This window comes from Passer montanus, unplaced genomic scaffold, assembly GCF_014805655.1.
Source record: "Passer montanus isolate IOZ18808 unplaced genomic scaffold, ASM1480565v1 scaffold2, whole genome shotgun sequence".
Classification (NCBI taxonomy): Eukaryota; Metazoa; Chordata; class Aves; order Passeriformes; family Passeridae; genus Passer; species Passer montanus.
The window spans coordinates 26,743,245-26,757,346 of NW_024366591.1; the positions used below are offsets into that span (position 1 = coordinate 26,743,245).

Below are 14,102 nucleotides of genomic sequence, written 5' to 3' on the forward strand. Positions count from 1 at the left end.
CCTGCTTGTAAACTTAACTTAAATTGTGTTCATGGTTGAGCAGAAGGGCTAGGAGCTGCTCTCCTGGATGCAGTGTTATCCCACAGCTCACCACCCACAGAGGCCAGGAGAATCCTCCAATACCAGGCAGTGGGTAAGGTCTGGTTCATCCCTAGGGCTCACATTCCTCGCTCTTTCCAAACTCCCTGTAGAAGATTCATTATTTCTTGGTTTTGCTGTACCATTTTGGTTTCAAAATCAGTCTCTAGTCCCCTAACTCTAAAATCTGCCCATTATATGCCAGGCTCAGCCTGGGGCTGGGAACCACCAGAGCAGGGCTTAGAAAAGGACATGACTAGTTGACAAAACACTGAACTTCCTTCTCACACAATAGGGTCAGGTGCACAGTGTCAACAGTGCAGGAGAAAAGAAAACCAACTTTCATCTTCTTAATCTCTTTTCATGACAACCAGTGTGTTACTTGTACTAACAGAAATGATGCACTACAAACAGAATCCAGTTTTCAAAACAAACAACCCACTTAAAAATTTGACCACTGAGGGATCAGTTAGCAGCAGAGACCCTTTTTAAGGAACTAAGAATTCCTGATAAAAGGAAACATATGGACATTTGATGAGGTGTGGTGTGATGTGAGCAACCACATCAGCACAAGCCCAACAAAGCAGTTTTTCCTTTCCATCCTGTAAGTATGACTGTAGCAGGACACAAATGCAGATGTCACCCTTTATTCACTCTAGCTTACAAGGTTCACCTAGCCAATACTGCCCAGCACCACACACTAAAAAAAACACCCAATACCACAGTACAAAACCAAATTACCTGTAAATCAAATGAAATTTCTTCAGTGGATACCTAACCATGGGGACTGGAGAACAACTCATGGCACTGGCAGAAAGCCACCCTTGTCATTCCTTTGTGGTTCTCCATTTGTTTCCTAAGTGGCCTGACAATGACCCAGCCTGCTCGTGACTCGACCCCACATATTTGGGTGGCAAGAGGACTTTCATGTTCATCAGCTGTTAATCATTTGGGCCAGATCTGCACAAGTGACTGGCTCACAGGAGGCAAAGTCAATCTGTCACCACATACCTGGCTACATTTCAGCACACTGTTCCAAAGTTTACTTGTAACAAAGTAAAAGTTTCATTTCATTGGTTCTTCACCTATTGTCATCAAAATATCACCACTTACACCACATAGCTACCCCACAATACCTGCATTTCAGAAGTTTTTGGAGTTGGGACAGAAGGTACAGACCAGATTTTATGTCATGGATTACTGCAGCCCAACAGATTACCACATCTCCTATTTTAGGAGTCTTCAGCAGCTTCACTACAAAAGGCTTGATCAGCAACCAGGATGGGAAAAGGGAGTACAAAATGTCAAATACTGCTTATATAAGATAATAATTTCTTTTTAATATAAATTCTAAATATCATGCAAAAAATCTTCATGTGTAAAATTATTATAGACTTCAATGCTTTCCTGAATTATCTGAACCTTTGTGAGGAAGTATGAAGGAAGAACTCAAGACACTCTCTAGCCTACAAAGTTTTGCTGAGTTTGCTGCAGCTACCAAAAATCTGCATACAGACTAAACCCAGCTTTATCACAAGTACCCATGTCTTTGGCATCACTACAGCTGCTTAAAAAGCATTCTAAAAATGATACTTCTGAAGTTGAGAGTAAAATGAAGCCCTTGCCACCAGACTGGGGCACTACTTAGGCACAAGACAGTTAACTACTGCAAAAGCCTACTGACACAGCACAGAAGCAGTGCCAAGCCACTGACAACATCAAGTCGTTCCACACAGCATCTCCTCCAAAGGAACAACCTAGGCAGGCCCAAGGATTTTCTGCAATCACAGCATCACCTGATCTGGCAGAAAGCCATCCACACTCTTCCCCTCTGAATCAAAATGGCAGTGATGTTTTGTGAATATTCATACTTTTTTATCCGCTGCATTACCTTAGTATACTTAAAAAGAAAACAAACTGCAAAATAAGACAGATGGCATGTGGGGCAGAAAGCAGAAAAAATAGACTGGAGTAACATCAGACAGAGAGAGTGCTGCTAGAAAAGGTTAAATTTACTTGAAAAAAATGAGTCAGGGAATACATTACCTTTTCTTAAGATAAGGCTAAGTTCAAGGAAGCAACAGCTCTCACTGTGAACTTCTCTAAAACAAAGATGTGATTTCCTCTGTCTGGTGCACTGGAACTGATCCTTGCCTGCAATGTCTTAGATTCTGAGGAAATGGCCCTCAGTTATCTTCAGAAACACTATGAGAAGATCCCAAAATCAGCATGAGAGTAAAGTAAGAAAATTTCCTTTCTAGAAATAATACTAACAAAAAGCTTTTAAATCCTAAAGCAAACACAAAAAAAATATAAACAGTATTATTTTGACATTGTAACCAGAAGATAAACATATATCCTGCCTGTATAAACAAACATCATTTCCCTGCTAAACTTGCCTGTTTTCTGTTCCTGTAAATCAGTTTCATATTATCATTACTTAAACATGGGTACTCATACAACCCCACATTTCACGAAGGATGTTGAAAAAAACCCCGAAAAAACACACAGAGTAGCCATAAGAAAAGCAGCAACGGGGAAGAAATGGCACCTTGGTGGGCTCTACACACAGCATACCAAAGAGAAGGCCACATGCTTAATTACAGCTCAGGAGTACTACAGGGCAAAGAATGACTGAGCAGGGAACAGCTTCACCTAGCTCTTATAGGGGCATTGGACCACACAGCACCAGGAATCTGAGGCATGCAACTGAAAGCAGTTCACCTCTTATGATAAATAGCAATCAGAAAGGCTTACTGTGATTATGATGAGTACTCTACACATTGACAAATTCAAGCCTAATCCAGAAGTCTTCTCGGAGGATGAACTGTGGTTCCATGAACAAGTCATGAATTCTCAGGTAAGTACAGGGAGGTCAGGAGGATGCTATATGGCACTGAGCTGAAATATTGGTACCCTTTCTCCCAGCTTGGTCAGAGACTGGGAGCAGCGCAGGTGCAAGAGCAAAGCAGTGCAAGAGCAAAGCAGTGCACCTGGTTGTAGGCACTTAGTACAACGTTCTGCACTGCAACCCAGAGGGAAGCACCAGCAGACTCCCTGAAGCCTCCCTGCACTCTGCCCTTGCAGGCAAGCTGGGGAGACACTGCAGATACACAGCCACGATCCCATGCAAGGCTGCAGAGTGCTGCCCACTCCAAAACTCAACAAACAGTTCCCAACATACAACTTCCAGCACCAGCACAACCACTCACACCCACCTGACATTTTGACCAGGAATAAAGACATACAGCTTTCCACCTACAGTAGAAGGGTTTGCAAAGAAAAGCAGGAAGAAAAAGAAAATACCCCTCTGTATGTGTTTAATATATCTGTCTGAAACATTTTGTTTGGGGAGGGAAATATAATTCCTCTAGCCTGCTGTGAATTTTGTCACTAACTCATTGTTTCATAAATCTGGCTAGGGAAAAATGACAACGGAATAAGATTTTTAAAGAGAAAAAATTGCAAAGAAAAGCAGGAAGAAAAAGAAAATACCCCTCTGTATGTGTTTAATATATCTGTCTGAAACATTTTGTTTGGGGAGGGAAATATAATCCTCTAGCCTGCTGTGAATTTTGTCACTAACTCATTGTTTCATAAATCTGGCTAGGGAAAAATGACAACGGAATAAGATTTTTAAAGGGGAAAAAAAAGAAGGAGAAGGAAAAAAGAACTGAAGACTTGTTTCTCCTACTCTGCTTTCTTTCTTAGTCAAAGGAGGTCATTTGAGTGAGCGCTCTTACTGCTGACTTCACTCATCAAATGTAGCATTACATTTCCTCTTTTTGGGAAAGCAATCTTAACCCCCAGGACAAACTCACAGCAGAAAGTGTCGGCAACATGACTTGGACATTTTCTTCTTCTTTCCTCTTGTGATCACTCACAAGAAGGAGTGAGAAGCCATCAACTTTGTGGCAGGCAGCCAACCCTACCATCAATAACTCCACCAGCAGGTGGATACCTCACTAAAACAAAAGCTACACCTATAAAGCCTTTGACTATTTTGGCTTATTGATCATGATGAGGAAGAGGTTTGTCAGTCAGCTGCTTTTTGGGTGATGACACTGAATTTCTTCTCAGATGAGCCAAGGACCACGACTGCCTGCTGCTGAACTGGGCACCTGCTGAGACACAGAGGGCACAAGCCAGGTGCTGGACAGAGAGCTTTACCATTTGTCTCAGCATTGGTCATGTTCCAGCTTTCCTTTCATGCCTATTGGATAGCAAAGGGAAATTGAGTCCCTTTGTCCTTCATTTCCATAATTATTGTTTGTGAGCAGCTCCAGCTGCCTAGAACAGCAATTTCTTGTGTCAGATCTCACTGCAGAGACTCACACTACGTTCTCACCTTTGAAACACCCACCCAAATGGGTGACTGCAGAGTGTCACTCTGGCTGCAGTAACTAGCCACAGGATCACCACAATTTTTTAAATTATCTTTCCAAAAACTTGTTATCCTCCAATGCAAATAATTCTCAAGTGAATTCACTTCTGTTTGGATACAGAGGCTTATTCTCTAACAAAGATATTTGCAAGCTGTCCCCTGAAGTCAGGAGCTTAAGGTAGCCAAATATCCACTAGAGCCAGCCTCTAATCAATTTCAACCTTCTCTTTCAAAATCATGGATACACAAAGCAACAAAGCCATATTCCAAATAAGACAAGGACAGCTCCAATCAATTCTAACTCACTTCATCTCCAAAGGGAATCACTTACCATTTCAGCAGCAGATGTGACACATCCAAATGTGAGTGTGGCTACTGCTGCAGTGAGAACAGGGCATTGGGCAAAGCCAAGGAATGAAACCCAGAGACTGCCTCATAAACAACTTGGACAAATCAGGTGTTCCAGAAGTATTTCTCTTCCATAACATAATACGCAACAAGGAAAAAAAATAAAAAGACACAGAATTTCCCTCCAAGCCCAAGATTTTGATCCACTACTTTAAAAAAAATAAAAAAAACCAAACAACCAAACAAAAAACAGAAAGCCACCAGACAGCATTTTGGCTACAAGCATCTACTTCAATACAACTCTTCAAAGGATCAACATTACTTGACTATTTAGGTTCTTAAAATATTTTGTGTATATTTATGGACATTTTCCAGACAAAAAGATGAAAGAGAAGGCAGTCTAAAATGCACTGCAACTTACATATTTTTTATCATGGTTTACATTTAAAAATATATTCCTGATAAAGTAATTTTCATTCAGAAAGTATATATTCACGCATACTTATATTCTTGGCATTTCCTACTGCCTTCTCCATTAATTTTCTGAAAGTCTGTGTGTATACACATAAGTGTCAGATGGAACAATATCAGGAAATTATTATTTCCATACTGTGTAAACACTGGCTGATACAATATGCTGGCAGAGTTCATCAACACACATTTTAAGTATCACACAAACACAGGCCCTTAGGCTGGGTCACAGCATTTTAAGCAAACCATAATCGATTAATGGGCACCTACCCATCTTAAAAGTCCATCACTGTGCATTAATACAAGAAATGTACGACTACCTAACGGTAGAAGAGTAATTGTACCATGTAATGTAAACACATGCTAAAAGCCTGCTACTGAGTCGAAGTGTTCATCATCTCATTTCATCACCTAGGGGATGAACAGTTACTACATCCTTTAGCACCACGATACTGCACACACATCACCCAAGATACAAGTACGCCACTCCACCCGTAAACCAACTCTGAAGCACTGCATGATGAAGGACAGAGAGGAAAGTCCATTGCACTGATTAAAGAGAAAAAAATCAATTGCTGACACAGCTTTGGAACCCGGCAGCACTTCGCAATCCTGACAACCAAAGGCTACACAAATTAATGTATAGAGACAGCCTGGAACATTCCAGTAATTCACCCAAGACCCTGAGATGGAGGAAATAAATGAGGTTCGAAGCCGCGAAAGCCATCTCGGCGGCACGGCTGGGTAGCGGCAGCAGCAGAGCCCACCGCGGGTGCCCGGCAGCAGCTCCCGGGGCGGCCGGGCAGGTCCCCGGAGCCGCCCCGCGCCCCCGACCGCGCCCGCACGGACACACCGCGGGGGGCGGTGGCCGCGCTCCAAGGGCGCTTCGCAGGCTTCAAGCCCTGTCCTGGCCGAAGGGGTCGGTCTGCGGAGCCAGAAGTCCTACGAGTCATAAAGGCCAGGCGCCGGGGTCTTCCTCTGGATGGGAGTTTTCTCAAGGGCGGTGCTAAAAACAAAACAGCCAGTTTTGGAAATTGAGGTTAACCAAAGCCTTTAGATCCGTGGGAAACTGAAAAGCCTAGAAACCTCATCTGCTGTTTCTACACTGTCCGCCAGTAGGCTTCTTCACCCAATCCCCAGAAAACAACACCCGCTATATTTACCAGAAACTCCACTCCCTTACCCGAATAACTGCAGGTAACCCTGACGTTTGCGGCCAGTCTAAACAAGATATAGCTTCTTTTTTCTTCCTTAGGTCAGCAGTCAGCTCTGAAAGACTGATTTCAGTATTTTGGACATTTTAAAAAGGCATTGTAACATCCGCCAGTAGGCTTCTTCACCCAATCCCCAGAAAACAACACCCGCTATATTTACCAGAAACTCCACTCCCTTACCCGAATAACTGCAGGTAACCCTGACGTTTGCGGCCAGTCTAAACAAGATATAGCTTCTTTTTTCTTCCTTAGGTCAGCAGTCAGCTCTGAAAGACTGATTTCAGTCTTTTTGGGCATTTTAAAAAGGCATTGTAACACCATTAAATTCCAAATTCTGCAAGACAAAATCTCAAGCCTGAAGATAGGCAGATACCTGCATAAATGAAAAGGTGACACAAAGTGTACACGTATATAGAGAGATGCTAAAAGAATGTGTCAAAATAACAAATGGCACACAGGTGTGTCAAGAATAATATTTTTACTAGTTATAATGTTATGAATCCAATGAGCTTTAATTTTAAGTAAGAGATTTGTCAGAGGCTTATTTTTTTTTTTTTTTTTTTTTTTTTTTATTTAACAGCTGCTTAGAAGATTCATTTCAAAACCACAACATTTTCAAATGCATCTCCAATTCAGACACAGCCATCTCCCACCGTTGCCATTATCCTACTTGTAGCATATGCTTGCTACCACTCAGTCTCACTGCTGGAACAGCAACTGTCTCAACTCTTCCACTAAATTTGCTGCTGCACTTTCAGCTAAAATTGAAGTTTCCATCTGATTTTTTTTTTTTTACCAAACCAGTTTCTTTTACAAGGGACAGATTTTCTTTAAAACACAGTCTGCTGCTTAAAGGATACATTCTGGTACCACACTGAAGTTAGTACATCTTATTATTATCCAGCAAAAGATGGACAAACCCAAAGTTACTTTGGTTAAAATCTCTTCACTGGCGCAAGGGTTCTCTACCACCACACGGAAGAAAGCAGCCCTGCTCTCAGTTACTCTTCTAGCCCTGCTTAGATAACAAAACTGGGAAAAAAAGAGGAAGAATAGTAGTACTGTTTACCCAACCTCCTTTGCCAAATTGCAGGAGCTATGAAGCCCTATCCATCAAAGTGGTGGAAACCCTATTTATCTCTTAGCTGCACCTGCACAACAATGACAGTGACTAACAGCTTATTTTAGCTCCAGAAAGGCTATCCCTGTCCTAATGTACCAGTTTGCTGTCCATCATCATTCCAAGAACAGTCACCTCTATTGTACAGTGTAGAAGGCTCTATAAAGACAATGCATGAACTCCATATAGCAAAGAAATGACACATTTCTATAGTACTTATATTGCCCTGAGCATAACAAATACATATTCTAGACTGCATGGGGGAGAAATCACTCAAATTCCTGTCAGAGCAGCAGGATAAGCAGGCTAGGACTGGGACAGAAGCATTGTACAAGTTCTGGTTATGGCACTGTGGGTTACTGCCTGTGGCTCAACCCACAGACTTCATGTCATTGGAAGAAGTCATTGTGTGAGTAACACATCACATCCCCTTTTGTTTTACTGAACATGAGATAGACAGACAAGAGGTAGATTAGACACACACGTATCACCTTTGAAATAAAATTTAGTTTTAGTCTCACTACAGTACAGAGGATAGCAGATAGTCTGAATAGTTTGCTCTTTCCCATGGCAATATGTTCCTTGCCAATTAATTTGAATACAAATGCTCTTAACATAATCTGATTAATTGTCTTTGTGGCATCAATGCTTAGAATATCTTTACCTAAGAAAATCTTAAATTCATGTTGCTTGTTGATTTCAGGTTTGGGCAAATTTGTTTTATCACTGTTTGCATTATTTTGATGAAGACAAAATGTAAATTAACTATTTTTATCACTTCCAAATTGTGAATTTTTATCCTAGAAAAATATTTCTCACACAAACTTACACGTATAACCACACATGAAAGACAGATTAAGGATACTGAAATACTACATTTGAGTGGGTTTTGATCTTCTGCTTCAGTGTACATTAACAGAGTTACATACATTCAAGAGAAAAAACTGCTAGAGGTACAGCATGTTTATGGCCTGCATTCAGATCAGCTTACACTAATAGCAGAAAAAATACTGTATTGCTCATGTAGTTCGTGTAGTTTTTCTTTTTTACATCAGTAATTGTTAGCTTACAGCTTGTTTATTTCAGACAACCTGCCATAAAGAATTACACTGACAACCTTGACTGCTATAACAGTCCAGTTTTGAAAAGATATAAAAATAAAGGTGACACCAATCTTTCTTTTTTTTTTCCATTATCAGCCCTTCTGTTTTTGCCTATTACTCCTACCATTATTCACCATGAAGTAGTCACAAAATAGGTTTCATACAGACAGACTTTTATGCATACATAATTGAGGCTCTGCTTGATCCTTCTGCACTGAGGGCTATTCTTAGCTTGGTTTCTTCAGTTTATGTAATGATGAATTTTCAGAGTGTCCTCGACTCACCCTTTAACTTTGAATTGATTGTCTAGATATAACTCAATGTGACTGAGGTATTGAAATTTTCCACAAGTTTTACTAAAATGAGAAACTGACCATAGCTTGAAACTTTTATAAGAAGTTGTCCCCTAATAACTGATTCTGTGCACCTATTTCTCTGTCTAGAAGAGCAAACCAGAAGTAGCTTCCAAAATGCTCAGCTGAAGAAAGACTATAAAAAGAAATGGAATTTGCTGCAATAGAAGAGGACATGACAAAAGCGTCCTATTTGTTTCAAGTAAGGTAGCTCAGTGGACACTGCATGAAGCACCTCACCGCCACACTTTATCCCAAATCCCAGAATCACGTGCATTTTAACATGGGCTAAAAGGGAAGAGAAGCGGACCCAGGCTTTACTACATCAAATGCAGTGCCAGGGGAGGAACGGAAGCTGAAGAAAAAGAATACAAGAACGTGTGAAAGTGCTTCTGTAAAGTAAGTACTGTAAAATATTGCTGGTTGCTCCCCGTCTCGTTCTTCAGCATCATCACAATATCCTCCAGGAGCGGGACTGCCGCGCCCGAGCCGCGGCGCTGCCCGTCCCCTGGCGCCGCGAGCGCCACACTGCAGGCACCGGGAGCCACGCGGCCTGGAATCTGCTCTTGGAGCTGGGAGAACCACAACAGCTGCGATGCCTGGACAACACATCTTCAGGTTTTCCTCACATTATTTCCATCAAAACACTACTGAGGTTAAAAAACATGTAGTAAGTACAAAGTACAATAGCATTTTCTCCCAGAAAATTGTTATAATCCAACAGTTAGGTTACCAATCTGACCATACATGGAAATTAAACACAAAATAGCAAAAGACTGTGCATCATTTCTTCCTTCCTTCTCCTTTCCACTTCCTTGAAACTGGGATGATGGACAATTACAAGTCAGGCGAACTTAGAGAAGAAAATCTGATACCAAGGCTTTCCACGTGAAACACACAGGTTGAGGAAAGAGAGGACTGATAAATGCAGTTTCTGTGCAGAACAAGGGTTTTCACTAGAGCTGAAGCATATACCCCAGGTACTAAAGAAAATTTGTACTTACCATTATGTATTACATGCATACCCAAATTATATACTTTCCATAACTTAGCATATTACTTTGATGTTATTCTTACTAATTTTTACATCATAAGTCTACTGTCACACATCAATCAGCGTGTCAAATTAAAGTAATAATAATATGTAACGTATTCATATGGAACAGACAAGTTAATTGCATGCTGCTGTACAGCTTGCATTTAAAGGAATCACTCTGATTTTCCAGGTTCCAAAACTGAGCCTTACCTACCAAACCGTGACAGCCGTGACCTCTAACACTGAATGCTACTCACTCGGTTTCACAGGCACACCAGCGTTAAGTGAAAAGAAACGTCAGCCTCTGACATCCCTTTCCTGGTGCCTTTGGGAAGATCATTCTTCTCCAGCTACCATCTCAGGGATGCAGGCACAGGCACTGGCTGCTTCTGTGCTGGCAGGAGGCGGAATCGCTGACAGTTTCACTGATGCACTTCTCTATTGGATACAGGAAGCCAGAGGAGAGGCACAATCTTTGGTCAGTGCACATGACTTGTACAGTAAAGAAAGCCATTTCTAAAAATAACTAGGCAGCATATGACTCTCAATGCTATTTTTCTGATGGTCTAGTGGCCAGCCCTCACCTCTGAGGTTAACATCAAGGAAAAGATTTGCTATTTCAGTAAATTTCTCTTGTACATACCTTAGTCTTCACTGCTCCTGTGGCGGTAATTAACAACCCTTTCACTGCTCAAGAGAAATTTAGTAAGATATATTACCCATTTGGAAAGGGATTTGCTAACTGTCAAGCACAATAGAGCAGGATTGCTTTGCTTCTACATCTAACACCTACCTAGGGCATGGACAAAACACATTTGCCCACCTTGCCATCAGTATAAGGGCACATATTTCATAGGCTCAGCTACTTTTCTGAAATTGTCAGGGGGAGTATTTTGTCTCCGTCATTGAGGCAGCTTAAGAAACAAGGGGCTCACCCCTGCCTTCCTCTGTGGTGTCACATAACACAGACACTCTTAAGGGTGGCAATGACTATTCTGTAACCTGTATCTTCAATCCTGCCAATGCAGCTACTGGGGGCGGGGGGGTGGGGTGGGGCTAGCCTTGTTCTAACCTAGCTGTCTCCAGTGCTGCTATCATCACAGCCACAGAAGTCAGTACCCCTCCAAAACCCACCTGAGATGCACTCAGACTGCAGAAACCTATGCTTTTAAGCACAACTCTGTGGACTTAGTGGAGTATACAAACTCTTATGGCTAGCTCAGGTTCTGCAGTATAACCACCTAAATATCTGGCTGGTATTCCTTGCAGGTTCCACTCTGTAGGAAACTAGGTCCCGCTTTGCCTGCCTCTTCAACAATAGGCACAGATACCTGCTGGGACCTGCTGACCCCTCTCACCCAAGCAGACCCACCTCTCTGAAGTGACCTCAGGGCACAGTGATACCTCAGCTTCCAGCCCCACACACCTTTGGCTCCTCAAGGCCTGAAATGCCTTCGTCTTACCAGAGGGGATGCTGTCAATCCTACACATGTGGAAAGCTGTCCCTGCATATGACACCAGATCATTATCTAAGAGGGCCTGATTTTAACCTCATATTTTGTTATCTCTCTCACCGCACAGTAAAATTGCTGAATTTAGACCAAAGAAAGCTTCATCACAGTCAAGACAAACATTTTGTTCTAGACTGCTATAGTAAATGTTTTGTGATGAAATGAACCATCAGCTTAACAGGGATGAGATGGAAACCAAATGATGAGATGGAAACCAAACACCTTCAACCTCCTTTGCTCCTCCCAGAAGAAAATGATTCCCTTAAGTTTGTTTTCAGACTCTAAAGCTTTTGAAGATCAGCTAATGCATATTTGCACAGTCCACAAGCACACAGTCTGAAGCTTATCTATCTTAACACTTTAATGTTTTTGCATTTTAGAGGCAAAGGGCTTGAGCACTAGCGAAATTTGCTCGGGCAGAGCCAACCCTTCTGCATCATTGGACACTGCCTAAATAGGGAATATTATTTTTGCTAGTACAGCTCCCAGATCTTTTATGCTCATGTAAACAACATGCCAGAGGAAAGAGCTTTTACACAGAGGTCATCCGCAGCACCGGCTGCTTTCATTCCGCTCGCACAACCCTCACAAAAAAATCCAAGGTCACAAATTAATATCTATCGTGTGAGGAGGCCGCGGCAGGGCAAGGCCAGCAAACACCGACCTCGATCTCCTCTGTGGAGCCACTGGCTCCCACCTGAGAGAGGCCTTTGGGGCCGCTTTTCCCTGCAGGCCCAGCACCGGAACCCGGACAGGCTGAGGTGTTTCCACAGCCTGCCCGCTGGAGGAACCAAGCCGGCGCGGAGGGAAGCGCCACGTTCCTCCCCTCCCGGCAGCCGCCGGCCGGGATGCGCGGTGCAGAGCGCCCAGCTGACAGGGCCCCGCCTGCCGCCGTGACAGCGACACCCCGTACCAAGACGACGGTGTCACGATGGGCTTGTAAAGGCAACACGAAATGAGGGAAAACAACCGCGCGAAGCCCGCAACTGCTGGGGCCGGCGGGAAGAGCGCTGGCGGAAGAGGAGAGGGAGACCCGGCGCCGGCCCCCGGCGCCCTCCGGCGCGCCCCCGCCCCTGCCGCGGCCGCGCAGCTCTTGCCTGAGGCGCTGTGGGAGCCACCCCCGCTCCCGCCGCGGCACCGCCGGGCTGGCCGCTCCTTCCCGCCCGAGGTCCGTCCTGCCCGCTCCCCAACCACCATCCCGCCTCCCGCCCACGGCGAGGGCCCTTCAGCAACCTCGCCTGGGCGGCCCCCTCTCCTCCCCAGCCTGCCGCCGCTGTTCTCTTCCGTGGGGTGGAATACAACGTCAGTGTAGCTGCTTCCAGGATTTGGTACTGCTTGGAAGGTGGGAGCACAAAGAAATAACCGTGGAACACAGTCGAAGGAAAGAGATTGCTTTGTCATTGCTTCTTTACAAAGAAGTGGGAAGACAAATGCAAGGATCCCTGGTGGTCTAGTGGTTAGGATTCGGCGCTCTCACCGCCGCGGCCCGGGTTCGATTCCCGGTCAGGGAAGACTTGTTTTTTTCTTTTCTACCTTTACTCCTTTCATCTCTGTTATTGTTTTAGGATTCTCTCCGGCCCTCTCCTTCTGCTCTTACAGTTCTGGGACCATCGGCCGGCTTCTCTGCCAGCAGAGGCACGGGAGTTGTAAGACGTACCTGACAGGTTGGAAAAATTGTGCATGAGGGCTGTGCAGAAAGTCTGAGCACCCTGTGCTGGTGGACACAGGAAGATGTAGCATCTCCCTGGAAATCTTGCAGTCACAGACATCCCATGCCCACCCACAGGGATAGGGATTCTAGAAGTGCCTAGAGGGCCACATACAGTTAGAGATAATTTTTTTTTTTTTTTTTTTCTTCTCTAACAGCTTAGGGTGCTCCCGCTCCTTCCCCCTGCGGAGCATCTCTCCTAGGAGGAAAGGATGAGGTGACTGGGCCTGTTGAGCCTTGACCGAGACAGCTGAGAGGGAACCTCTTCAATGTCTACAAGTACCTGAAATGAGGTGCCAAGAGGATAGAGCCAGGCTCTCCTTGGTGGTGCCTGATTGAAAGGACCACTGGAAATAATGGCTTTGGCTGCCTTTCCCAGGGCATGCCAGAGCCTAGGCTGCCCTCCCATGCAGACAGGAGGTCTCGTGGGAAAGGGCCTCCTCTATATTTTTTATGAAAAAAAAAGCTTTGAGGACATTCAAAGGGAAGGGATCACCTTTGCTCTAAGGCAGAAAGCAAACAGTCAAAAGGGCTGTTGTCACCCTTTAGATATAAAGAAAAGGTGCCACCAAATTATAGTTAAACACCAGGTCCACAGATTGCCACCTAAAGAATTACTGCATTCCTATGGCTGGAGGTTCTTAAGAGTGGGCTGGACAAGTTATCAAATCTCTCAGACTGGGCAAGAGGAATGTCTCAGTGGATCTCCTAACACCCTGAAAGTCACAATTATATGATTTCATCCCGCACTTTCCCCTATAATTAACAGTTTACCT

General features: G+C 43.8%; 1 protein-coding gene and 1 non-coding gene across 6 annotated transcripts in view; one reads left to right on the top strand and one right to left on the bottom strand.

The window, feature by feature from the left end:
- The window catches only part of NCOA7 (nuclear receptor coactivator 7), an 85,550-nt gene extending 72,727 nt beyond the window's left edge, over window positions 1-12,823 (bottom strand). For 3 of the 5 annotated variants that reach the window (XM_039707226.1, XM_039707227.1, XM_039707222.1), the window contains exon 1: window positions 12,716-12,823. The gene's annotated coding sequence lies outside the window, so the exon portion shown is untranslated. Of the gene's footprint in view, window positions 1-4,793; window positions 5,338-10,364; window positions 10,542-12,715 lie in introns of those variants that run through there. The other 2 variants (XM_039707224.1, XM_039707225.1) reach the window with 2 other exon arrangements.
- Window positions 12,824-13,057: 234 nt separating this feature from the next.
- Window positions 13,058-13,129, top strand: TRNAE-CUC. The gene has a single exon. It is a non-coding gene; the product is annotated as a tRNA-Glu (tRNA).
- Window positions 13,130-14,102: the final 973 nt, after the last annotated feature.